At 40.4% G+C, this 27,199-nt stretch overlaps 1 protein-coding gene across 11 annotated transcripts in view; it reads left to right on the forward strand.

Annotated features, from left to right (window-relative positions):
* The window catches only part of atxn1.S (ataxin 1 S homeolog), a 179,517-nt gene that overhangs the window by 35,717 nt on the left and 116,601 nt on the right, over nt 1–27,199 (forward strand). For 9 of the 11 annotated variants that reach the window (XR_001936326.2, XR_005962272.1, XM_041567756.1 and 6 more), the window contains one exon: nt 23,350–23,425. The exons of 1 other annotated variant lie outside the window; for it this stretch is intronic. The gene's annotated coding sequence lies outside the window, so the exon portion shown is untranslated. Of the gene's footprint in view, nt 1–10,095; nt 10,232–23,349; nt 23,426–27,199 lie in introns of those variants that run through there. One more of the 11 variants, XM_041567757.1, reaches the window with a different exon arrangement.

Raw genomic sequence — 27,199 nt, forward strand, 5'->3', positions numbered from 1 at the left:
AGAAGTAGGCAGAAAAGGCACCTGCCTAGGGCACAACAATAGGTGGGCAGGTACCTGTTAAAGTGTCTTCTGTCCACCCAGAGTCCATGTTCGCAGTGTAGCAGAAGTCAGTTCTTTTTCTCAGTAGACTTCTGCTTCACTGGTTTAAGAACCAGCAGTGCAGAGACGAGAAAAAGGGTGGGCAGATACTGCTTTCACTAGTAATTGCATGTCAAACCACCGAAAATGTTTAATTATTGAATATTTGAAAGCTGCATATTCTGTTATGCACAGAAAGCAGTATACATCTACTTATCTGTATTATTTTTATTATTATTATTATTATTATCATCATCCTTTATTATATAGTGCTGACATAATCCCAAGCATTCTACAGAGATTATATATAACTTTCATCAGTCCCTGTCCCAGTGGAGTTTATAAACAAAGGTCCCTGCCACATTCACAAACAGTACTGTCAGCTTTATTAGGACAAACAAGGGAAAGTTGTGCTCACCACTAATTTTTAAAACCATTAGGCGGGGGTGCAATGAGGCTGTGACCACAAAATACATATAGTCAAATACAAGTCCTCTGCACTCAACCCATTATCAATATATTTAAGACAGAGACATTTTGTGCATACTGCTACTGAAAAATGCCTTACCCTTTAAACAAAACAGGGATTGTTTGTCCATATATTTAAGCTGGCCAACTACGTCAAAGTCATCCCATAACTGGCCAGTCCTACGCTTAATTTACATCTGATTCATTAAGAATTCTATTGCTTCATTATACATTTTACAAAGGGACTAAGTTTTACCTGCAACTTACTAGCTGCTTTCAAAGTAAAACTCCCAAACTTGGATGTCCTTTTATTAGACACCAGTGGGATCACCTGACTATAGCTGGGAAGGGTGGGAGCTACAACATACATGCTCCTGTATAAACTATAACAAACAAGGGAAAGTTGTGCTCACCACTAATTTTTAAAACAATTAGTTCCAGTGACCAGCTCCATGTTGTAGCTCCCACCCTTCCCAGCTATAGTCAGGTGATCCCACTGGTGTCTAATAAAAGGGCATCCAAGTTTGGGAAATTAAGCATAGGACTGGCCAGATATGGGATGACTTTGACGTAGTTGACCAGCTTAAATATATTGCAATATATGGACAAACAATCCCTGTTTTGTTTAAAGGGTAAGGCATTTTTCAGTAGCTTTATTAGGAGCCATTTAACCTGACTGTATGTTTTTGGAGCCACAGGCTATGGAAAAAACAAATAACAGAACCTAGTGAAATATTGTTAATATTCAGAGTGTTGCAAAACAAATCTGTGTGTTTTGAACCATGGAAAGTCTATGTACAGATTTTTCTTGCTTGTTCTATAGTACTACAGTGATTTTTTTACAAAGTGCTATCTCCAAAATAAAATTATAAATAAGTAAAGCAAGGTACTTATAGTGCTTTCTTCAAAAGGTAGAATGACTTAAAGCAAGGTTCAATGGTGTTTTCTTCAAACAATAAAACACAAGATTCCTGATTTCAAAAGAGCATATCTGTATCAACTCCAGGGTATTACTTTTTCTGTAAAGCCATTAAAAAGCAGAGACAGCACCCATAGTGTAATTTGCCTTTGTATTTTTGAAAACATTTTGAAATTTATTTCACTTACATAAGTCACACTTAGGGCATATCAAACAGTCACTTTCCCCAGTGTTATGGTGCAGATTGTGAAGGTGATCCTTTGCAATGCAATACAAACACCTTTCTGCTTTAGAATGTTAGCAGTTTGAACAAGTGAGAGCCTGGCATTAATCCTACAATATTTTAAGGTGCTTAGTGAGCCACAGATTATTTGCAGTACATGGCACTGTAGACTTTAATTGTCTGATTTTACATCAAACCAAAGCCAAAGAATCATTTTGGTATTTTCATTTTTTCAAGTTTCAATTTGTGGTTTAGGGCAGTGATGTACAACGTGTAAGCGCCTAGATGCTGTGGAGCTGTAGCTGTAGCTCATATCAAAGGTTTTAGAAGGGTGATGTAGTTGTAGCTCAAAAACAACACCTAGAGGACTCATTGGATTATGAAGTGAGAACTATAGATACAGTAACTGCATTGCTTCTATCTGTTTTTCATCTTAGCTGTTGCATGAAAGCTGGGTATATATTAGATGGTAAATGCATATTTAATTAGGCAATATACTCTAATTATAAGACAAATGTTGTCTTCTTTCATTTTCTGAAAATACATAACTTTATATGGACATAGCCCATTCCTTAATTGTGTAGTGGAACTTGAATCTAGAATAAACAATGCAACAATCAAAGTGCACCACCATCATAATCATAAGCAAATGTTGCTAATGTTGTAATGTTTTGTAGGGGATGTCCCTTCAGAGGTAAAACAGTATGTCAACTTTAACTCACTTGAATAAATACATGCATGCAGATGAATAGTGATTTGGAGCTTAATAACCATATTAATAGCCTATAGAGAAATACTGTAAGGGCCCGAAGGCGCAGCAGTAGAAGTTGTGGACCAAAGAGGAGTCAAACACCGGGTTCGAAGTACAAAAGGTTTATCCAAAAGAGTAGTCAAGGTACAGGCAGTAAGTCAGTTCAGGCGGCAAACAACGGAGTCAAGAAAGCAGGCAAGGATCGGTACACAGAATAACAGGAATCAGAATCACACCCAGGAACACAAGTCAATGGAACCTATAATTGGGCAAAGAAGAAAAAGGGCAATGGGGTTTAATTAGTCCAAGGCTTGGCGCCAAATGTTGACGCGCTGGCGTCAGACGCAGACGCCAGCGTCCCCACGCTGACGTCCTGACGCCGGCGCCCGATTCTGACGCCGGCGTCCGTTCCGTCGCCGGCGACCAATCCCAGACCGAGGAGACGCTGATGTCACAGGGCAGCGCCCAGCAGGAGCCATGCGGTGGGGCAGGAGGTCGCCATCTTGGACGCCATCTTGGGTAAGAATAGTAGTTTCCATTACAGTACCCCCTTCCCTAGGGGGGGCCTCAGGACCACCGGGACCAGGACGAGAAGGAAACTGTTTGTGGAACCTGCGGACAAGGATGGGGGCATGAACATCAGACTTCTTCACCCAGGAGCATTCCTCAGGACCAAAACCCTTCCATTCAATGAGATATTGGAGAGCACCCCTGGAAAGGCGAGAGTCTAAGATTCGGTTAACTTCGAACTCCAAGGAATCATTGATGACAACAGGAGCTGTGGAAGAAGAAGAAGGAGAGGAGACTGCAGGTTTAAGAAGAGACACATGAAACACATTAGGGATCCTCATTTCGGGTGGGAGAAGAAGACGAACAGGCACTGGATGGATGACCTCAATGATGGGAAAGGGGCCGATGAACTTGGGACCAAGTTTAGGAGAGGGAATCTTAAGACGAATATTTCGAGTGGATAACCAAACCTTATCACCAAGAGAGTAATTTGGCGAAGCAATCCTCTTTTTGTCGGCAAATTTCTTTTGGGAAGAAGAACTCTTTCCCAAATTAGCGGCCGTGGCATGCCAGATGGCCATCATATGGGCTGCTTGATCATTGGCGGCAGGCACGTTGGTAAGTAGGAGGTCCTGAGGAAAAGCCAAAGGGTTTAAACCATAAACACAGAAGAATGGAGATTTCTGGGAAGAAGAATGAAGGGAATTGTTGTGGGCAAATTCTGCCCATGGAAGGAGGTCCGACCAATCATCCTGACACAAGGACACATGACAGCGCAGGAATTGTTCTAACGCTTGATTGACACGTTCAGCGGCTCCGTTGGACTGAGGATGGTAGGCGGAAGAAATTGAAGAGAAATATTCAAGGCTTTGCACAGAGACCTCCAAAACTTAGACACAAATTGAGGTCCACGATCAGACACGATTTCAGCAGGAAAGCCATGAAGACGAAAAATATGTTTAATGAAGAGTTCAGAAAGTTCCGGGGCAGATGGTAGTTTGCGGAGAGGAGTGAAATGAGCCATCTTACTAAATCGGTCGATCACCACCCAGATGACAGTGTGGCCAGAAGAACTTGGAAGATCAACAATAAAGTCCATGGAAAGATGAGTCCAAGGTCTAGAAGGAATGGGTAAAGGTAACAAAAAACCCTTTGGGGGAGAATGTCCGGACTTGGAAACGGCACAGGTGGAACAAGAAGAAACAAAGTCTTTAACATCCTTTCTTAAAGATGGCCACCAAAGCAGACGAGACAAAAGTTCAGTGGTTTTTTTAATCCCAGGATGACCGGCCTGTTTAGAATTGTGGGACTGAGACAAAATGGCAGGACGAAATTCAGGAGGAACAAAAGCTAGACCCAGGGGAGTCTCTTCAGGAGCAGAAGCTTGAGCGGAAAGTAGTTGCGGAGCACAGGCGGGAAACAATGCTGCGATGATCTTGGAAGAAGGAACAACAGGTTCAGGGTCTTCGGAGCCAGAATCCTCAGGAATAAAGATTCTGGATAGTGCATCGGCCTTCCTGTTTCTGGACCCAGGACGAAAAGTAATGACAAAATTAAAACGAGAAAAGAAAAGTGCCCACCTGGCTTGCCGGGGATTGAGGCGTTTGAGGGACTGAATAAATTCGAGGTTCTTGTGATCAGTGAAGATTGTTACCGGAACAGCGGAACCCTCTAATAAGTGTCTCCATTCTTCTAAGGCCAACTTAACCGCAAGCAGCTCCCGGTTGCCAACGTCGTAGTTTTGTTCTGGGGAAGAAAATTTTTTGGAAAGAAAAGCACATGGATGAAGTTTACCATCAGAAGAAGACCTTTGAGATAACACGGCTCCAGCACCGATGTCTGAGGCGTCGACTTCGATGAAGAATGGTTGAAGAGGCTCGGGGTGTCTAAGAATTGGAGCGGAGGAAAACGCTTCTTTGAGAGACTTGAAGGCTTCCAAAGCTTGAGGGGGCCAGTGTTGAGGTTTGTTTCCACCACGGATCAGGGCAAGAATTGGAGAAAGTCTGGAAGAAAAGTTTTTAATGAACTGTCTGTAGTAATTTGCGAAGCCAACAAACCTTTGAACAGCTTTGACGCTGGTAGGAAGAGGCCAGTCCAGGATTGCGGAGACTTTGGGCGGATCCATCTTGAAGCCAAGAGAAGAAATAATATAACCCAGAAAAGGAATAGAAGAGACTTCAAAGATGCACTTTTCCAACTTAGCATAAAGATGATTTTTCCTCAGTCTGGATAAAACTTCACGTACTTGGTTGCGATGCTCTTGGAGGTCCTTAGAAAAAATAAGAATATCATCCAAATAGACAACCACACACTGCCCCAATAAATCACGAAAAATGTCATTAACGAATTCCTGGAAGACCGCAGGGGCATTACAAAGACCAAAAGGCATGACCAGATACTCGTAATGACCATCACGAGTATTGAAGGCGGTCTTCCACTCATCCCCCTCACGAATCCGAATGAGGTTGTAGGCCCCACGAAGATCCAACTTAGTAAACAGGCTGGCACCTCTGAGTTGATCGAACAGTTCAGAAATGAGAGGAAGAGGGTACCTGTTTTTAATGGTGATTTTATTAAGTCCTCTGTAGTCAATGCAGGGCCGCAAGCTACCATCCTTTTTTTCGACAAAGAAGAACCCCGCTCCTGCAGGGGAGATGGAAGGACGAATAAATCCTCTCTGAAGATTCTCCTGAATATAGGACTTCATAGCAGAAGTCTCCGAGGGGGAAAGTGGATAGGTGCGGCCACGAGGAGGCATGGAACCGGATAAAAGTTCAATAGGGCAGTCGTATGGACGATGAGGTGGAAGATTCTCAGCAGAACTTTTATTGAAGACATCGGAAAATGCTTGATAGGCAGATGGGAGAGAAGGTTTTGAAGACACAGAAGAAATTTTAACGACAGGAACAGCGGGTAAACAGTTCTGTAAACAAAATGGGCTCCACCTGGAAACTTGTGTAGAGGCCCAATCAATGACAGGATTATGGAGGCACAACCAGGGTAGACCTAAAACAACTGGAGTGGAGGGGCAATCAATAAGAAAAAAGGACAGTCTTTCCAAATGCATGGTGCCCACCTTGAAAGAGAGTTCTTGGGTAGTTTGCGAGATGACAGCGGAAGACAAGGGACGATCATCTATCGCCAGGACTCGGAGCGGACTTGCCAAAGACTGGAGAGGAATGGAATGTTTAACAGCGAATACTCGGTCCATGAAATTTCCAGCTGCGCCCGAATCAAGGAAGGCCTGAGAAGAGATCTTTTTGGAACCGAACTGGATCTGCACTGGGAGGAGGAAACGTTGAGCAGAAGAACGGGGAGAATGACAAATTCCACCCAGGTAAGTCTCCCCAAACTTACCTAGGTTTTGGCGTTTCCCGGCTTCACTGGGCATTCGTGAGCAAAGTGAGCTTTGCCCCCGCAGTAGAGACATAACCCCGCCGCCCTTCTCCGATTCTTCTCCTGTTCGGAAAGACGAGCCCGTCCGATCTGCATCGGTTCCTCTGCTGGTAGAGAAGAGGAAGAAGCAGAAGCCGCAGGAGGTGGAGAGGGCGAGATGTGAGCAGGATCGTAGAGCAAGGGTCTCTGAAAACGGGGGGCCAGGATAGGCTGGAATCGTGAATTCCTCTTAGAGCGTTCGCGATCAAGTTCGATCTGGAATTCCCTCTGGCGGGTATCTACTTTCACGGCCAAGGCGACCAGGTCCTCCCATCTGGAGGGAATCTCACGGGACACCAGGTCGTTCTTAATCCGAATAGCTAACCCATTGTAGAAGGCTGCATGGTAACCGTCGTTGTTCCAAGACGTCTCCGCCACCAGGGTGCGAAATTCGATAGCATACTTGGAGACCGAGCGGACGCCTTGTTGAAGCTGGAAAAGCCTGGCGGAGGATGAAGTGGCACGGCCCGGAGCATCAAACACCGTACGGAGTTCTTGAACGAAAGCTCTGGCGTTATCAATCAGAGGATCCTCCTTTTCCCAAAAGGGTGATGCCCACTCCAAAGCCTTTCCCTGCAGACGGGTGATTATATAACCCACTTTGGCACGTTCAGAAATGAACTGACCTGGCAGCAGGGCGAACTGAATCTCGCACTGGTTGATGAAGCCCCTGCACGCTTCTGGATCACCGCTAAAAAGAGGTGGAGCAGGGATACGTGGTTCAGAAACCTGGAGTGGGATAGGAATGGCCGGAGCAGGCACGATCGCAGGAGCCGCGGGTGATAGAGCTGTCAGCTTCTCCAGAATTGCCTCCAGAGCCTGGCCGAAATGGGATTGCTGGGCTTCATAGGTTTTCATCCGCGAAGCCAATCCACGAATGGCCCCTCCTACATCGAGAGGTGCTTGGGCCTCCTCCGAAGGGTCCATGGCCCAATTATACTGTAAGGGCCCGAAGGCGCAGCAGTAGAAGTTGTGGACCAAAGAGGAGTCAAACACCGGGTTCGAAGTACAAAAGGTTTATCCAAAAGAGTAGTCAAGGTACAGGCAGTAAGTCAGTTCAGGCGGCAAACAACGGAGTCAAGAAAGCAGGCAAGGATCGGTACACAGAATAACAGGAATCAGAATCACACCCAGGAACACAAGTCAATGGAACCTATAATTGGGCAAAGAAGAAAAAGGGCAATGGGGTTTAAATAGTCCAAGGCTTGGCGCCAAATGTTGACGCGCTGGCGTCAGACGCAGACGCCAGCGTCCCCACGCTGACGTCCTGACGCCGGCGCCCGATTCTGACGCCGGCGTCCGTTCCGTCGCCGGCGACCAATCCCAGACCGAGGAGACGCTGATGTCACAGGGCAGCGCCCAGCAGGAGCCATGCGGTGGGGCAGGAGGTCGCCATCTTGGACGCCATCTTGGGTAAGAATAGTAGTTTCCATTACAAATACATAGAGATAAAAGCTATATTTAGTGCTGTCCAGTTTGTCAACATTGGTGGCTAAATTTCCAATGTACCAAATATAAAGGGGCCAAACTAGGCTTGCCACCTTGGCAATAAAAATGGTACTAAAAGTCTGTTATTAATAGGAAAGCAAGATAAAAATATTGGAAGGTCAGCTGTTTTTTCAGAAAAGGTGGCAATCCTAGGCCAAACTGTTATGAAATTATGATGTGGTATGGAGCACCATTTTGTTCTAGGGCCTCTAGTTATGACAAAAACTATAAGTTGGGCATGCACTCATTGAATCATGTAGACAGATATAGTAAAAAATATATTTGCATTCACATTTTTGTACGGTCAATACAACTGTATGAGTTTCATGCTATGCTGCACAAAATCATTGGCTGTCTATCTATCTATCTATCATAGTAGACTAGTTGGGCAGCACTGTTTCTTGTGCCGAACCTTATCAAAATGAAATTCTGAGTAGCCGCATGCTGGTTCATATTTCTAACATTTTGCTTGGAACTTTATCAGACTGGAAAAGGAGGGGGAAAAACACAAGACAAAGATAGATTTGCCTGATTGCATAGTTTCCATTGTATTTCTGTTGGTGATGGAGCAGAATAAAATAATAATAACAGATGAAATTGCTGGGCTGCTAAACTGTTTAGCATATGACTAGGAAAGGCCCCTCCTTGCATCGACTGTATGTCATCTGCCTAACAGAACTAATTACTTGGCAATTCCCTCTTGGTAATTCCTCCTTATACTTTCTGTTCAACACAGATAGGATTGTTTAACTGAGCAAAGCAGTTTGCTTCATTGTAACATCCTCCTCCTTTGCACCACCCAAAAAACCTGGTTATTTACAGGATCATGTTCATTTCATAAATACTGTTCATCAACTTGCCATTGTCTCCCTTGAAAAGCAGAAACATCTCCGTCCTCAGTCAAGTACAACTTCTAGCCCCCTAGGGTTATGGCACACTGAGTCACAATTTCCGAAAATGATTTCTGTTGCCTCCTATGTGAGTCATATGAAGATGTCAGTAGGTTTTCACACCTAAAAATCAACTTACACACATTTTTGCTCAAGAATTGTAGGAAATTACCCTAGGAGTTCAACCTGATATCTATAGAACGGTCTTGGTTAGGTGATAGGAGTCATTGGCTGGCTGGCCGGCCAAGAGTGGTGGGAGCTATTGCCAAAAATACTGGAGCATCTATAGAAGAATAATGAAGTACTATTTTGATGTGTCTGCATGCATATGGTTAGTGTAGCACAATAATTGACTCACTATCTGACTTAACCTCAATGGCCAGGATATCAACCTATAGTTTTTTAGCTAGCAATCTACATCTGTAATAGGGGAAGGAAATGGAGACTTGTGTTTGAAATTTGTGTTTGACGTTGTTACCGGTACAAATACAAAGTACATTACTAGTAAAAAGTAAAGAATCTATAAAGGTCAAATTTTTTTGCTGGACTATAATGATGGGTGTATCTCTGTAGTAGTGTTATTCATCAGGCCCAGATTTGGAAAGGCTTCAAAGGCCCAGACCTAGGGTGGTATTATTTTAAGGGGCAGCATTTTGTATTACACTTGCTTGTTAGTTCTGTAGCACTGGTAGGGTTGCCATCTTGCAGGTAAAATGATACTTGATGCCTACGTTATTAATAGTGAAGAAGGTTAATAATATATATTGAAAGGCTGGTATTTTTTTCCAGAAAAGTTGGCAGCCCTAAGGCTGAGGAATGGGAATGCAGAAGATTTTGAAGTTGTTTGAGTCTCCAGTGATCCAGAATAAACGAGCACACACGGACATGTTGGAAAGGGGTTGATGAGTAGCAGCCAGGAAATCAAGCCCTAGTATTCATAGCATTCTTTAGAGTTCTGAAATTTATTGTTTTTCCAAAATAATTGACTCTAAAGGGCAACTAAAATACTGGCATAATAAACTTTTAATAGTTACTAGGAATTGAGATGCTGCACTGATTCTGGCAGAAAAACCCGTCCTGTCACAGCACTTGTTTTCAAACTTGGTTTGGCATGTAATGGTCATCTGTGAGATCCAGACTGGGACAGATGTACATTACAGACATCAGTTATCAGAGTGGTGCACGTGCATTTGTTTGCATTGGCACTAGCTGCATGTTTTTAATAGTAGAACACATTGTTTGCCAAGATAACAAATCACATGACCAGCAGTGATAAGGACCATAGTAAAAAAAAAAAAAAATTATGTTAGTTAAAATATGGTCAGTCTAGGCACTGCTTTTGCACAGCCTGTTTCATAGGTTTGATTCCAACATGGGAACTATCTGCAAGGCGTTTGTATGTTCTACAGGTTATAAGAAATTGTTTCCAAATTAGAAGAGGAAACAAAATATTGATTAGCCAACTGAAAGTAAGATATAAAATTTCAAACAATTTATTTTTATTTACTAGGTAGGGAATTTTCTAATGTCATAAAATGTAATTCCCTGTACTGGCAACCTTATATACAATATATATAATACTTTCTATAACAATATGTCTGGGTTCTGTTGGAGCTATAGCAAGGTTCTCTTATTTACTCTATGCCCTATTGTGTCCTTAATTGGTGTATTGTAATTAAAGTTGTGCTTTAATAGCTAGGAAGATTTCTGTCTGTCAGAACAGCATGACAATGGTTTTTGGTGAACTACCATTTATTAAGCTACAATAATTAGAACTCAACGATGGGGAAGCTTACATTATCTGTTCGGGTTTCTTCAGTAATAAGCAAGTTAGGTCAGAACAAATTACTGCAAAATAATTACTAAAGCTCAAAACGGAGCATATGAAATAATCTGACTCCTGTTATGATATTTGTCACAGACCAAAGCTCATCTTGCAGGCTGATATTGGGTTTTATTGTTCAATTATACACACTTATACCACATACAAATTGGAGAAGCTATTAAGTACGTAATTACTCCTCAAATTCCTGTGTTGGAGCCAAGAGCCTCTCAATCAACATATTGTGCTCTGTGTACCATGTTTCACTCTGCACATTAAAATCTGCTTAATATTGAGTTATCCAACAATGGAAACCAGATTCATTGCCCCCAAGTTGCCCATGTTATGTTTGTAGGGGCTCCCCCTAATACTTTATGTGTATTCAGGAAACTGTTTAGAAATATGCACAGGCATATGCAAGGTCATGAGGAATGTAGCTAAGTCTTATAATTTTAATTCTGCAAGTCTGCACCCCAGCGTGAACTTGAAAAGGAAACCCTGACTGTTTTTCCTCCCACCACATCACTCAGGCTTAGCCTAACTTTACTACCAATTTGGAACAGAGGTATCTCCAGAATAATTAGATATCTGGACTCACTTCTAATCTTAAGTAATAGAAATAAATCATGAAATGTTACTTTGAATATCATGGTCTAATTTAAGAACAAATACATTTCTCCAGCACCATTTTCATACCCACCATGCTGGGATTGAAACAGGGCATGTATTTGTTATGGTGCAACAGTGCAGTTACAGGCCTGTTTTTAGCAGTGGTGTGAGCCAAAGACTGTAGCAGGGTTGTCCGAGTCTGCGAGTTTAAAAAGGTGATATAAACCGTAGCTTGTACTTGATCCAAACTAATATATAGTTTTCCTTAATAATATATAGTTAATCCTTATTGGATGGAAAACCAGTCTATTGGCTTTATTTAAAGTGATACTGACACTAAGGGGCAAATTCACTAAGATGCGAAGTTGCGCCAGGCGCAACTTCGCCGGGCGTAGTTTCGCCAGGGCTCCGCAAATTCACTAAAATCCGGAGTTGCGCACAGGGGTAGCGTAAGGTTGCGAAGTTGCGCTAGCGTTGATTCGCTATATAAAGCGAAGTTACGCTAGCGAAGGCTAATTTGCATATGGCGTGAAATTCAAATTTCAATGGAGGAACACGTATCTGCACTACAAATGCCTAGAAAACCTTCAAATCAGCAAATAAAAATTTTATTTTGCCCTACACATGTGCCCACTGTCTAGGTAAGTTGCCATGAGTCAGGAAATGTAGGGGGGAGGAAGGGGAGCCCCAAAAATTTTTCGATCTTTTTCAGCCTATCAGCCATCATGTAGAAAACACGCCAGCGTTTTTTTGGGACTTAGAAAAAAAATTGACTTTTTTTTAAACATTCTCCCTATCTACTCTATTGCGCTTCGCCAGGTCTGAGGTGGCGAAGGAAGTCTAGCGTAAAAGGTAGCGTTCAGTACACTGCGCAAGTTAGTGAATTTGCGTAGTTTCGTCGCTAGCGAAAATTCGCCTGGCGTAAGGTTGCGAAGTAACACTAGCGAAATTACGCCAGCGTTCGTTAGTGAATTTGCGCAGTAGCGAAAATGCCAAACGCTAGCGAATTAACACTAGCGTTCGGCGCTTCGCGGCTTAGTGAATTTGCCCCTAAAAATTTTCTTTTCAAAATATTAATCTACATTAAACTTAACCTATAAGTCACGGTGATCATTTTTTGCTGATAGTTCTGCTTTTGCAAGTAATTGTTACTTGAAGTTCCTAAACCTGACTGTTTTGCCAACCTGACTGTCCCTTCTCAGCCTGTCATTTAGAGTTTCTAATGTTAACAAACCACTGCAGCACAAATATGGCAGCCCCCACACAGAGGAACATTGGGGTAAGAAAATTAATGGAAAAGCTTCAGGCGAATACTTTTATGGCAAAATGATAAATATTATTCAATAATGATGTTATGATGGATATAAAAAAAGATTATTTTCTGGTGTCAGTATCTCAGTCATGTATTTTCTAGTAGACCTAAGGCAATGGTCCCCAACCAGTAGCTCGTGAGCAAAAAGAAAGATCCATTATCTGAAAAATCCCAGGTTCTGAGCATTCTGGATAACAGTTCCCATACCTTTTATGTTAATTATATGTTTAAAACAGATTCTATGGGAGATGGCCATCCCTAATGCATGGCCAAATCTGCACAAGTGCAGAAACCCATAACTAGCAATGAGATAACTATCATTTTATTTCCTGCAGCTGGCTGAACAAAGTTAATTACTGATTGATTGGTGTGGGTTACTACCTAGGTGCATATTTACCCAGGGTTAGTAAATTAGACTAGTTGACTTAAGTGGTTGCTGCAAAATTTACCCAGTGTTCTTAGGGCAGTGGCAGATGAGGAGCTTTGTCGCCCACTACTATTTATGAATGACTGTGGGTCTTCCAAAATTTTCCAAAAATGCCACTCCATTTGAAATAATTGTAATCGCTGGTGTTATGACGAACATATCGCTATGTTGCCCGACGTTTCCTCCAGAGACAATTTTGGTGACTTAGCAATTTGTTGGTCATAGCACCAGCCATTTCAATTGGATTATATGGAGAGGCATATGAAGGGCAGTTTGCCACTGCCCTTAAAGACCCACACTAGTACTGTATCTTTATATGTGCCTCAAGTTGACAGTTCACTAAAAAATATTTTGGTTAAGGAGAGGTGTTTCTCTTTCATATGCAAAGCAGATGGAATATTGTGAAGGAGCTCAGGATACCTCCTAATATTTACATGGAATACCTTTAAGATTTTAGCCTCACTCAGTGGCTTTCAAAGTACAGCCAGGGCAGTAAGTTGATTGGATTCCCAACTGCAAAACAATATGCCCTTATTGTGGCTCAACAGGGCAGGTTTTGCCAGTTAGAATACTATATATATTGAGTCAGAGCTACAGTTAAAAATCCATTCAGCAAACTGCCCTGGCTTGTGTAAACCAAGGGTGTCCCCAAGTCTGAGAAATGCTGTGTTAAAATGTTGCTTGGTAAAACAACCAAGCCGTATTACAGCTCCCACTCATTTTAGTAATTACTATTATATTGATAAATAATATTCTCTCTGTGTAGAATAATCTGCATTCAATTTTACATAATGTTTCTAGAAAGTTTACAATTAGGCACCAGTAATAATGTGCATATGCAAATTGTTTGTTAATTGGCAGCAAGCATTATTACCGCCAACTGGTAGGTAGCTTAGTAACAGGAAATGTATAGTATTCAGTCCTGGCTCCTTAGGAATCATCAGTCTCTGGCTTTTTGGAGCTATATTGAGAGAATAATCAAGACCCCAGAGCTAGTTCACATAAACTCACCAAGTTATGGAAGAGACCCAGGTGTACCACCGTGAGCCTTCAGCTAGGAGAGTGGAGCAAACTGTGTTTATGTAGAGCAGGCACTTAAAGAGCAGTGTATCAAACAGGCATATAAAAAACAATTGTAGTTCATTTAGGTAGACACAGAGGTAGCCTTACGGTTTCAAACAGTCATAGGCTCATAGAATTAAGTGTTTGTTGAACATGAAACACATAAGGCTACCTCTGTGTGCACCTAAACAAACGACTACTACATTTGGATTTTATTTGCCTGGGAGACTGTTCTTTGAGTGCCTGCTCTACATCAATATGGTTGGATGAGCTAGGAACATACTCTGGAGATTTTTCTCACAGCTGCAGGTCCCCATACATCCCAGATGAATAATCCCCCTTTTCAGCTCTTCTCACTACAAGTAGCATAATATGATGGTTTAGCCAAAATATATAAATTCACACTAAACCTCATTTTACTTTATGGTTTACCCAATCAGTGCCAAATTGCCATACCTGTTGCTGAAGATACTATTGGTTTCTCAATTTCTATTACTGCAGTGCTGTTATCATTCCAGCATTTCATGCTTTTCAATTAGCAAAAAAAGTCTCAACACATACCCTCAAGATAAAATGCCCTATTAAAACAAAGTACTCGGCAAGTCTGTGCTCCCCCACAGAATGCTGGTTTTATCATTTTGTTCATTAGTATTAGACAGAGAGGTATGAAAAAAGAGAGGGGTGTTACCATTTCTATTGCAGTTGAGGAATCCCATACAATTGTTGGTTGCCATGGAGTTCTCCAGCAGGATGAAAAGGGAAATAAAGAGCTGGAAACATTGAACTACTCAATCAGAACTAGTAAAAATAGAATGCACCAGGATCGTGTGTCTAATTTCTACTGAGACTGCTCCTTATGGCCATTGATTCTTGTCCATGTTGGTGTAGAAGTAGGGGCACAACTACTGTCATTTTATGTTTATAGCAAATGACTACAACATGGTTACAAATGGTTTCAGCAATGTAACCTAGAAAGCAGAGCGGAAGTGAAACTATATCCCCAAAATGAATACTTAAAGGAGATGGAAAGTCATTTTAATACTTAAGAGTGCCAAAAGTTAGGCACCCCCAAGTGATTGTATTTACTTACCTGACACTCCAGGTCAGTTGTAACAACTCACCCTAGTGGTCTACTGGGCTGTAGAGGAAGCCAGCCGCATGGTGCCTCTTCCTCCTAGTCGCCGGTTTCCTAATTTTGTTCCTCTCAAGTTATGACCTGGTGGCATCTGAGTAGATGAGGGCTCCTCCGAGGGCCAAAGGCAGCTGCTACAGGCAGAAGATTGATCCGTGACCAGGGAGTCTAGCACTTGTTCTTAGGGAGCCGTAAGTGACACCAGTGCTCCTAGCACTGCACCCGCCGGGGGTTCTTCCAGCGAGCACCACGGAGCAATCCTTTTCCTGCTTATTCTTTCAGCTCACGGCTGTGCATGTGCAGTAGAGCGAAAAGCCAAACTTTAACGAAAAAGCCGGCTATTTCATTCGACTGTGGATGCATCTGCCCCGGGAAATTTGAAGAGCGAAGAAGCAGGAAGATGATAGTTTTGTGGTGCTCGATGGAAGAGCCCTGGACCTCTGCAGTTTTCTGCTGATAGGAGCACAGGCCCAGAGTTTTTAAGCACGTTACAGACTGGCTCGTTTGGATGTGTCAACTCCTATAAAGCCAATTTCATGCTTTAAGGGGATGATTTATCAAAATCTGAAAATTTCTCACTATTTTCTGAAAACTACTCCAAGCAAATCCACATGGACTTTTACATGTTCTTGGCAGGTCTGAGTTGGAGTACTTTTTTCATCTGACTTTTAACACCATCAGACTTTAATAAATCCAGAAAAATTTGAGTTTTTTTTTCTCAGAAAAATTTGTATTTTTGCCTTTAAAAGTCCGACCAGAAAAAATTTGGAGCTCAATAAACAACCCCTTAAATGTTGCAATCTTAATAGTTCTCAATAGACGGCACAGAGTGAGTTCATGATTCTGCAGTATGTGTATCTAAACATTTTACAACACTGAACATACATCTGACATTTGGAATGTAATGAAATATCATATGAACGTAATCACTCTGCCCAACTAATTGGCCTGTTTTGGTAAGGGTACATATTTTACATGAGAAAGCTCTGTAGGCATGAACAGGAGGACACAACATAGCATACGAGTGACCGTCAACCAGAATTCTGACTAATCCTGAATCACAATATAATATATAAGCATGTAATTAAGTTAGAAGAAAAGAGAAAAGGTATGAGGTAGGTAAGAAAATGTAGAAGAAAAGTCAAAACATAATGATTCCTCACAGAATGCATGGTATTCAAGACTCTAGTAATGTTTACATTGCTAATAATCTAGCTACATTCACATATATGGTTCTCCTGATTCTTTTTCATGTCTGTCTGGACAAAAGGCAAACGATAAGTTGTGACCTGCCTGGCCCTGTGCAAAAGTCATACTGATCACACGGCTGTTAACTCTAGAAGAGAGAGACATACTGGAAGGAACAGTTCAGATATAAGACCTAAATGGACTTTTATACAGGTCTATGTTCAGCTGTGAGAATAAACCAATCAAACACAAAGTCCAAAAATGGCAGCATAATTTGTCACAACCTGACAAACTCCCTGCCCCAATAAGCCCTATAAACATCCCTCTAGTCTAGTTTCCATCAAATGATTTGACCTGTAGATTAGTATATTGACCATTGTAACATTGATTAACAATGATCATTGTGCCTATGTGCAGTTGGTCTAAAAGAGCCTAGAACAGTTCCATAATGTTTCGTTTAGACCAAGAATGAACAACTGGCAGCTATGCAGTAACTATTCAGTTTCTTCTTGTGGAATTTGTCCCCCAGAAGTGATCAAGTGCCCTAAATTTTCTTTAGACCGATTACCATTTCTTGACCTTCCATTATGGGTCTCCAATTCTGGTAATCAAACAATTTTTCTTTTCTTTTTTTTCTGACTCTGAAATGGCATTTTCAACTAATGTTGTAATGGAAAATGATGCTATACTTATTTTAGTAAGTGATTCATAACTGACTTTCTGTAACCCCACAGCTGAGTGTCCCTAGTCAGTTTTGTTTTACAACACAGGGTTGTCCCTTGACAAAACACAGTCTCACTTTTATGCTTAAATGGCCCATCTCTTGCAAGATAGCTGGCAGACAAATGAAGATTGTTCACTCCCTTTAAATCAGTTTAGATTTCACAGAACAGAAAATTCCAGGATTGGTATTGCCTAGAATTATGGATAATTACTTTATCGCCTCAATGGCTCAGAAATAGTATGAAATTTCATGGAGCACTTGACATTTTCGGTTTTGCTCCTACTGAGTTTTTAACCACACAAATGACTGTGTTTCATAGTGTGACAGCAAGCCATTCTGAAATAATCCTTTGGTTAATTTGTAAAGCAAAGAAAATGTTTAGTGGGAACAGTAACAAATGGCTTAGTATTAAAGGAAGGCACAAATCATGGTCACATGTGCAGCTGACTAATAGCTTCATGCACTTTATCAATGTACATATGTTCATCTTATGTGCTCTCGTGATTAAATGCAGTTAATGTATATAGAACCTGATTGGAGGGGTGAATTATTATTTTTTTCCTTCCACAGCTGCAGAACAGTGGAACATTGTTATATTGTGATCCTTTTTCTCAAATGAGCCCTCACTCGGGTATTTGGGGAAAGTTCTTGTAGCTGATCTGTATATGATTTAAACTTCTGTGTCAGTATAAATAATAGAAGAAAAGAGCTTCAGTGGTTTTAACCATTAAATGTAGGTTTATCAATCACCAAATAATGGATGATGAGGCAATAGATACAGAAATAATATGACGGTTATATTTTTTTACTATCTTACCTTGTGCAGGAAGTAGGAAGTGCAGTTTCATCAACAGGGTTGAGACCTCAGCCATTATGGATTATTTTCTGTGGATGCCTCCCAGGGATAAATAATAGCCTAGGACCCTTTTCATGGGGACCCATAACATTTAGTTGCAAATGTATAGATGGCAACATATAACAATGGTATGAAAAAATGCCCCAACCACTCCCTTAAACTGCCTCAAACATACCCTATTATGGCAAAATAGCACTGGTTTTTCACCAAAATTGACTGCACTACCCCCAGATGCTGCCTAAGACAGAAAAAGACTAATCTGCAACCCTATAAGCAAACAAGACCATTACTCCACAACATATTTTATGCAGACGGATACATCTCCATAACAACAAAAAAAAACCCTTCAATATAAACATAGTTAGTGATATAAAATGCATTTAATGACAACAATAAAAACACATAAAACTGCATGTGTATCTCTATAATACACAAAAGCCATGAATATCTTGTAAATTATATCCTTATAAATGGTGAGTTCTGATGTCATTTCTGTCACGACTCACTGAAACTCGTGTATTATAATAAATAAAGTACACCCAGTTGCAAAATATGAGGATATTAGAAGTTACCTTGGAGTTCCATGACCTGTATAAAAACACTCGGCTTTCGGCCTCATGTTTTTATATGGTCATGAATCTCCTCGGTAACTTATAATATCCTTATATTTTACAAGAGGGTATACTTTATTCACTATATTATTATGTTGTGCAAAGTCAGAAGCAGCTTAGTAACTTGCTCACAAAAAATTCATACTATGTTTTCTAACATGAAAAGAAACCCCATGTATTATGATAATGGTGTAACCACAATTCTGCTAGAGGCAATATCTTACTCTTTGTTGGGGCCAAAAATCAGAAGGAGTGAAATTTTCTTCCATGGTTTTGTAGTGACATTTGCGGTTTTATCAATGGTGTTTCAATGGAAAAATTGAGGCAGCCTGTTGCCCCCGAAAAAATAAATCATTATTTTCCATTATTCTTTCCTTTCTTATTAGCCAATGAGATTGGAACACTGCCCCCCATCTATTTATGGCACCATGTTTGGAAGAAATTGGCAACATGGGAGCCTTTGTTTGTTAAAAATGAATGGTTGTAGAATAAAGGAAAGGGGCTTCTTTAACAATCTAGTGCAGGGGTGCCCAAAAGGTAGATTGGGATCTGCCAGTAGACCTTTAGCTGGTGATCAGTAGATCTCAAGACATTGTCAACAAACAGCTTGTCTAAGTCACCCTCCTATTTCATGCTTTTTCATTCGGATATTTATTACATTAAGGCTACATAACAAATAGTTGTTTGTTACATATTGCAATATACATTTTCTCAATATTTAAGTAATATTTTCCATGGAACAGAATGCTAACTATTCTTTTAAGGATGTAGATCATAATGGGCCAACATCACTTAAGGTAGACCCTGCATATGGGCACTCCTGGTTTAGGACAATATATACAGTATATGTTATTGCTGAGCTAAAAAGGCCAACAAAACCCAGTACCGGGATTGCCATCATAAAATTAAATTTTATCCACCCCCAAGAACTGCAATTTACATGACATCACCCAATCCCCTATCATAACACCTCTTCTGTATAACCCTGTTTGTTCTACCTTTACTGTCATCTGAAAAATGGAGAGATAGGGGCACAGAATCCCATCTCACTTCAACCACTTATGCTAATTAAAAATAAATAATTTAAAAAATCTATTTGTTCATGTCATCTATAACTGCAGGGCACAAATCTAGTCAATAAAATTATCTTGATGTTCTATTTCAGGTAGTGGTCAGTGCTGATCTTACCATTCACCTTAAAAGGCAGGAAATCTAGGTACTACAGTCAGCAATAGAGTATAGAATGCATCCTGGTGCAAAGGGTACAGATTAAAACATACTGCATGTGCTACTGTCCAGCATACCACAAGCCAGATGCCTAGTAGTTGCATCAGAAATACAGACAATCTTCTAGTGTTCAGAAGTAAGAACCTATAAAATGAAGTTTGGAATAAAATGTTTACTAGTAGGTCTAGATTTCCCCTTGTTGGATTAAACCCATTTAAAGCATTCTTTTTTTTTTTAAGTAGTCAAAACATACAGTACATACAGAATCCATTAGTGGCCATGGCCTCTCTGTATATGAAGAATAATCAAACTCCCACTCCTTGCCCTTCAGGTGCACTGCACCCAATTCAGTTCTGCAGACTGAGACATAATCAGGGAACTCTCCAGGCATAAAGAGGACTTTGATATTCATATTATGTCTGGCATCACAACAGTAGACATATTATGGTTCAGTAGACAATGCAACATTACAGTGATTTTAAGTGGCTCATCACTTTAGAAAACACGATGAGACATAGTAATTCACAATATTTAATAGTACCTTGTTTGTTCCCATGGAAATATATTTCTAACAAGTTGTTCTCCAACTTTAAACTCCATGGCATCTTCAATAAAAGGAAAAAGCACTGCTATTTCCTAATATTAATATTATTATATTTAACGTTTTCCCTTCTGGTGGAATCAGCACATATGGAATGATTTCAATCTTCTACATAATACAGAAAGGAGAGAAAAAGAAAAGAACTGACCCATTTGACTGCACCCCCCCCGTCCCTGACATCTGAAAACTCGTAAATTTGTAAAACGTAACTGTTCTCACTTGAGGTTCTGGGTAGAAGATCATCAGTAGAGAATAAGGAGCAGTTAGGAGAATATGTACAAAGTATAAGTCAAAGATATAAGTTGGATTGGATAGTAACATAGTAACACTGTAACAGTAAGGTTGAAAAAAAGACACATGTCCATCAAGTTCAACCTTTTAAATCTATATGTATATAACCTGCCTAGCTGCTAGTTTATCCAGAGGAAGGAAAAAAACCCATTTGAAGCCTCTCCAATTTACCACAGAGGGGGAAAAATTCCCTCCTGACTCCAAGATCACAATCTGACTAGTCCATGGATCAACTTGTACAGTAATGTAACTAGCGGGGGGTGCAGCCGGGAAACCCCCACCCGCCTCCGCACTAAATTTTCCGGTCACTTTCAGTGGTGCACAAGCTGCCCTGGAGCCCTGAGGGGGTGTGGGCCCTGGCCCAATTGCACCCCCTGTGCCCCCGGTAGTTCCGCCACTGAACTTGTACTAGGAGCTATCTTTCATAACCCTGTATTCCCTCACTTGTTAAAAAGCCATCCAACCCCTTCTTAAAGCTATCTAATATATCAGCCTGTTTGATTGATTCAGGGAGAGAATTTCACATCTTCACAGCTCTCACTCTAAAAAACCCTTTCCGAATATTTAAATGGAACCTCCTTTCTTCTAATGGGTGACCTTGTGTCAGCTGGAAAAACCTACTGGTAAATAAAGTATTAGAGAGATTATTATATGATCCCCTTATATATTTATACATAATTATCATATCACCCCTTAATCTCCTCTTCTCCAGAGTGAACAACACCAATTTGGCCAGTCTTTCCTCATAGCTAAGATTTTCCATACCTTTTACCAGCTTAGTTGCCCTTCTCTGGACCCTCTCTAATTCACTAATGTCCTGTTTGAGTGCTGGAGACCAAAACTGTACAGCATATTCTAGATGGGGCCTTACCAGTGCTCTGTACAGTGGAAGAATAACCCCCTCCTTCTGCAAATCTATGCCCCTTTTAATACAGCTCAAGACCTTATTTGCCCTTGATGCTGCCGACTGGCATTGCTTGTTACAGCCAAGTTTATTATCTACAAGGACTCCAAGGTCCTTTTCCATTATGGATTTCCCTAGTGCAGTCCCATTAAGGCTATAAGTGGCTTGGATATTTTTGCATCCCAGGTACATGACTTTATTTTTTATCAACATTGAAACTCATCTGCCACTTAGCTGCCCAGATTGTCAGTTTGTCAATAACCTGTTGCAAGGAAGCCACATCCTGGATGGAATTAATTGAGCTGCATAGTTTTGTGTCATCTGCAAACACTGATACATTACTTACAACACCCTCCCCTAAGTCATTAATGAACAAGTTAAATAAAAGTGGGCCCAATACTGAGCCCTGAGGGACCCCACTAAGAACCTTACTCCAAGTAGAGAATGTCCCATTAACAACCACCCTCTGTACCCGATCCTGTAGCCAGTTTCCTATCCATGTGCAAATGACTTCATTAAGCCCTACAGACCTTAGTTTAGAAAGCAGTCGTTTGTGGGGCACAGTATCAAATACTTTGGCAAAATCCAAATAGATCACATCTGGATCCAGTATAGCATTTTTTCTGGTTCGCTCTTTAACAACTTGTGCCATGAAATTAGAATACCCCATTATCATTACTTTTCCCAAACTAGCAGACTTTCCTATTCGCATCAGGAGCTTAGCCTCCTCCTCGCTTACATTAGGGGGTCTATAGCATACTCCTACAATTTGCTGGACTCTTTACAATCGGTGAAGAGCTCCACTCATAAGATTTTGGCCCCCTCATATTCTAACATCACCTCCTCCTTTATATTAGCTTTTAAATCCTGCCTAACAAACAGACTTTCTCCTCCTCCTCTTCTATTGCCTCTATCCCTCCAAAAGTATATCTGCTGATATTAACTGCCCAGTCTTGCGACTCATTCAGCCATGTTTCGACCACACCAATGTTTGCAAATATTGGGTGTAAATATAAATGTCTTTATAAGGCATTATAAGTGTTTGATTTCATCCTAAACTGTTTCAGAAGTTGGGGAGAGAGGGGGAGGGAATCTGCACCTTCCACCATTTCAGAGCAATGTTTACCCACTGCCTTTCTGTAAAAAAAAATGCTTTTTAAAAAATGACCTTAACTGACTAATGCCCATTATTCTTTCTCTAATCTGAAGTCTTCCAGCATCACTACTTGATAATGCATTTTGTCACAGTCATTGATCCTTTATGAGACTTTCTCTTCATTCACAGAATAATCTGAATTCCTGTGATGAAAAATAAAAAATAATTTCACAATTAAAAATGACCTATGTCTAGAGGCATAACTAATGTAACAGGTCTAGAGGGTCGACTGAAGCCTTAATTATGGAGCAATTTCAATATATATTGTAAAACCATTAATGTCTGGAAGTTTGGGGGCCCTACAATAAATCTGCTATGAGCCATCTATTATAGTTATGTCCACAATGTTATATCAGTTGTGTTCTTTGTTTGAAAAAATCTGTCAGTAGCTCTGGAAGTTTTGAAAACTACTCCCTTTCTATTAATAGAACTGTGGATAGAGACCACTTGTGTAAAAGCCCAGGTGAATCCATCTTCTTAGAAAGTGAATGCTGGTGTGGCACTGAACAATGCTCTGGTGGGATGGGGGTCCTCTGAAGTTTTCTTCACATTCTGTCATTTCTAAACAAAAACACATTGTAGTGTTAAAAAGTAAATTTACCATGTTGTATGTGTGGACCATTATAGCTGGACATTAATATTTCTCATTATGTTTTTTTCTGCAGAAAAAAGGTCAAGGATATTTTGTAGTGCAGTTGAAGAGAAGACGTTGTGGCAACTAAGGAATCTTTCAAGCAACTGGTAGGAGGACTGAATAAAAATAAAAACTGAGTAAATAGATACGTTTACAATATGTTAGCCAAAAATGTAATCTATAAAGGAGTCACTGGATGTCTAACACAATAGCCAGAATACTACTTCCTGCTTTGCAGATCTCTTGGTTTCCACTGATTGGTTATCAGGCAGCATGGGTGGAGGGGGATTTTTTTGCTTGGCGAGGTTACTTAACACTGCTCCTTGTTTTGATTTTACCTCTTTGCTTATGTCCTGCAAACACAGGGTAGGCCATAGAAAAAAAGATAAATTAGTGTGCTGTACTGGATTAAGGCTAGAATTTAATAACTCTCTAGAATTTATTATCTGTAACAGGGGAGTACACAAAGTTTTCATAATGACCCTCTGTTATTACCTCAGTAATAAATAAACAAAATGCCAAGACATTTCTTTGCCTCTCGCTAGAGGCAAGATGGTTATTTGTAGTGCTTATTCCTACTGTCTATGCATACTCTAACAGGAACAGTTAATCATGTCAGCAGACATGGACTAAACTTCAGCTTTTTTTCTCCTCAAAGTGCAAGTCCCAGTCCTGCCACTAGGGGATTGGCTAGGCTACAGGAAGCTTCAAATTCCCCCCAGTCTAGCCAATCCTCTTGAGGCTGTACTGGGGTTTCTTCTTGAGGGGGAAAAACATGAAGTAAAGCTATTTCTCAATTTTTTCCCCTTCTCTTGATTCTTTATTATCAGCCAGCTTTGGAAAGGCTTAGCCACCTCTAGCCATAATGAAAATAAAGCAAGCCACGCAGTAACCAACAAGTGACTTGAGGAGGACTTGGTCATACCTCCCAACTGTTCTGTTTTCTGTGGGCCAGTCCCGATTTAGACAGTTCATCTTGCAGTCCTGGGTTTCTTACTGAAATGTTGACAGTATCTCTTTGAACTCTTGCTCTTGCACTGATGCCAGAAAAAGATACAAAGTTGCTGAAACGTAATTAAAATAAGAGGCTTTTTAGCAAAGAGCCCACCACACTAAACATCTGCTCTTAGATACATTTTAAGCAAAGAAACAATTGTTTTACAGAGGTTAAAAGGGAAACTCCACACAAACATAACTTAAGCTTTTTGAAAAGTAAACATAATTTCAAGCAATATACATCAATTAAAAATATGCAGACAGAAAGTGAAGAATGCTCAATTCTATGCTGAATTTCAGCATAGAAAATAGCGTTTATTCATAATTTTTGAAGAAACAAGTAACTGTGATGGCTATATTTGGGGCTTTTGTGTTTGTGTAAATTTTGGTTTGGAAGCCGGCGTTCCTCTTTAAATATAAGGTTTATTGAAAGATACAAACCTGTTCTAATCTAACAAATCTTAATTTTTTTGGGGGGGGGGGTGGTATTTTCTACAATGCATAACAATGACAGGAAGGCAGTTGCCAAACTAAACATCAAATGCAATGAAAGAGACACTCATAGTCACATCTTTGGCAAAGCATTTTAATGGGCCTCCAAGGTAACAGTCCCCATTATACTCACATCTATCTTAAAAGCACTTCCAATGTTTTAGCACATTTATAGATACCTCATAATGCTGGTCGCTGTTGTCACTATTACTTTTGTACAAACATACAATGCAGGGTCTGATTCATGGCTATTCATATTCTTATCAACATATATTGATGTCCTCCAGACAGCTGCTCCCTCTTTGTATGTGACACATTAAAAGCACTTGATCCCAACTATTCAGTTGTCAAAGGTACTTATAGCATACTATCATCACACAATTCCCTTTTTTTTGCATTCCGACCGTTAATACATAACTAAAATAGTGACATGCAGATTTATGTTTTTTTATTATAAGAGAATTCCTTCCTTATCTCTGTTCTCTATTAATTCTAAGACCTCACCAGACAGCAATAGTGTAAAGTCAGGAAAACATTCCACTAGTTTCTAATATTGTTGCCGTGCAATCGTCATGCATTGGGGTGTTCAAGCTTATGTTACAAAGGAAAAAATATAGAAATATCATAATACTGAAATAAGACAATAAAATATATTTTTAGCAAAATTATTTATAATGCAATAGCATATTCCACACCATTGTACTGTACAACGAGTGAGACAAAACCGAAAACACCCTGCAACAACTACACAGCAATTTCTAATATGTGCTCATAAATGGAGTGTGATTAGTTACATATTTAAATCGGTTAGAAAAAAGACAAAGTCCATCAAGTTTAACCCCCTAAATGAAAACCCAGCACCCATACACACATCCCTCCATAACTTCACATAAATTATATATACCCAAACTAAGAGTTTAGTGTCGCAATAGCCTTTTGATATTATGTCTGTCCAAGAGATCATCCAAGCCACTCTTAAAGGCATTAACTGAATCAGCCTTCACAACATCACCCGGCAGTGCATTCCACAACCTCACTGTCCTCACTGTGAAGAACAGTGACATTTCTTTTCTTCTAGTCTGAAAGGGGGGCAGTGATCCTCTTTATGGGTAAAAAGGTCCTCTGCTATTTGTCTATAATGTCCTCTAATGTACTTGTAAAGTGTAATCATGTCCCCTCGAAAAGCGCCAGAGAAATTAACCCCAACCTTGACAGTCTACTCTCATAATCTAAGTTTTTCATCCCTCTAACCAGTTTAGTTGCACATCTCTGCACTCTCTCCAGCTCATTTATATCTCTCTTAAGGACTGGAGTCCAAAACTGCACTGCATACTCCAGATGAGGCCTTAGCAGGGAGTGGGACCTATAAAGAGGCATGATTATGTTTTCATCTCTTGCATTAATGCCCTTTTATATGCAAGACAGCACATTATTTGCTTTAGAGGCCACAGAATGACACTGCCTGGAATTAGACAACTTATCTACAAAAGCCCCTAGATCCTTCTCAGCTAAGGAAACTCCCAACACACTGCCATTTAGTGTATAACTTGCATTTATATTATTTTAACCAAAGTGCAAAACCTTGAATTTATCAACATTGAACCTCATTAACCGTACTTTCAATGCCCTCCTCCAGGTCAAGTTGAAAAGCAAAGGACATAGTACAGAGCCCTGCAGTACTCCACTAACAACACTGGTCCAATTAGAAAATGTTGCTAACGCTTATGAAATCTGTTAGAAGTACATTTGCACCAAAACTTTTCATTCATGCAGGCCTCTGTTACTGGTCTCTCAAACTTGTGCTTGGAGACTATCAGCATGTTGTTTTATCTGGAATATGGAATATTGCAGCTTCTAGACCAGTGATCCACAACCAGTAGCTCGCAAGCAACATGTTGCTCACCAACTCCTTGGATGTTGCTCCCAGTGGCCTCAAAGCAGCTGCTTGTTTTTAAATTCCAGGCTTGAAGGCAAGTTTTGGTTGCATAAAACCAAGAGTACTGCCAAATAGAGTAACCTGTAGGCTTCCAGTCCACATAGGGACTACCAAATAGACAATCACAGCCCTTATTTTGCTCACAAGGAAGTTTTGCATGCCTGTCTTGCTCCCCAACTCTTTTTATTTTTGAATGTGGCTCACGGGTAACAAAAGTTGGGGACCCCTGTTCTAGACCATATTGAAAGGGAAGCTGGTGGTAGGGTGATGTATGAAAGAGATTATTGTGTCTGAGCAAAGATTATCAGTTGCTGCATATTGTTAATTTTTAGTATCAGTGTAAGTTTTCATAAAAATGGGTAACTGTAACAGAATGTTTCTCCTAGATATGAGAAGGCGTCTACACTCTATATATGGGTTTCATTGGGATAGGAGTAGAGAGAAAATAGAGTGTAAC

The sequence above is a fragment of the Xenopus laevis genome, chromosome 6S (genome assembly GCF_017654675.1).
Source record: "Xenopus laevis strain J_2021 chromosome 6S, Xenopus_laevis_v10.1, whole genome shotgun sequence".
Lineage (NCBI taxonomy): Eukaryota > Metazoa > Chordata > Amphibia > Anura > Pipidae > Xenopus > Xenopus laevis.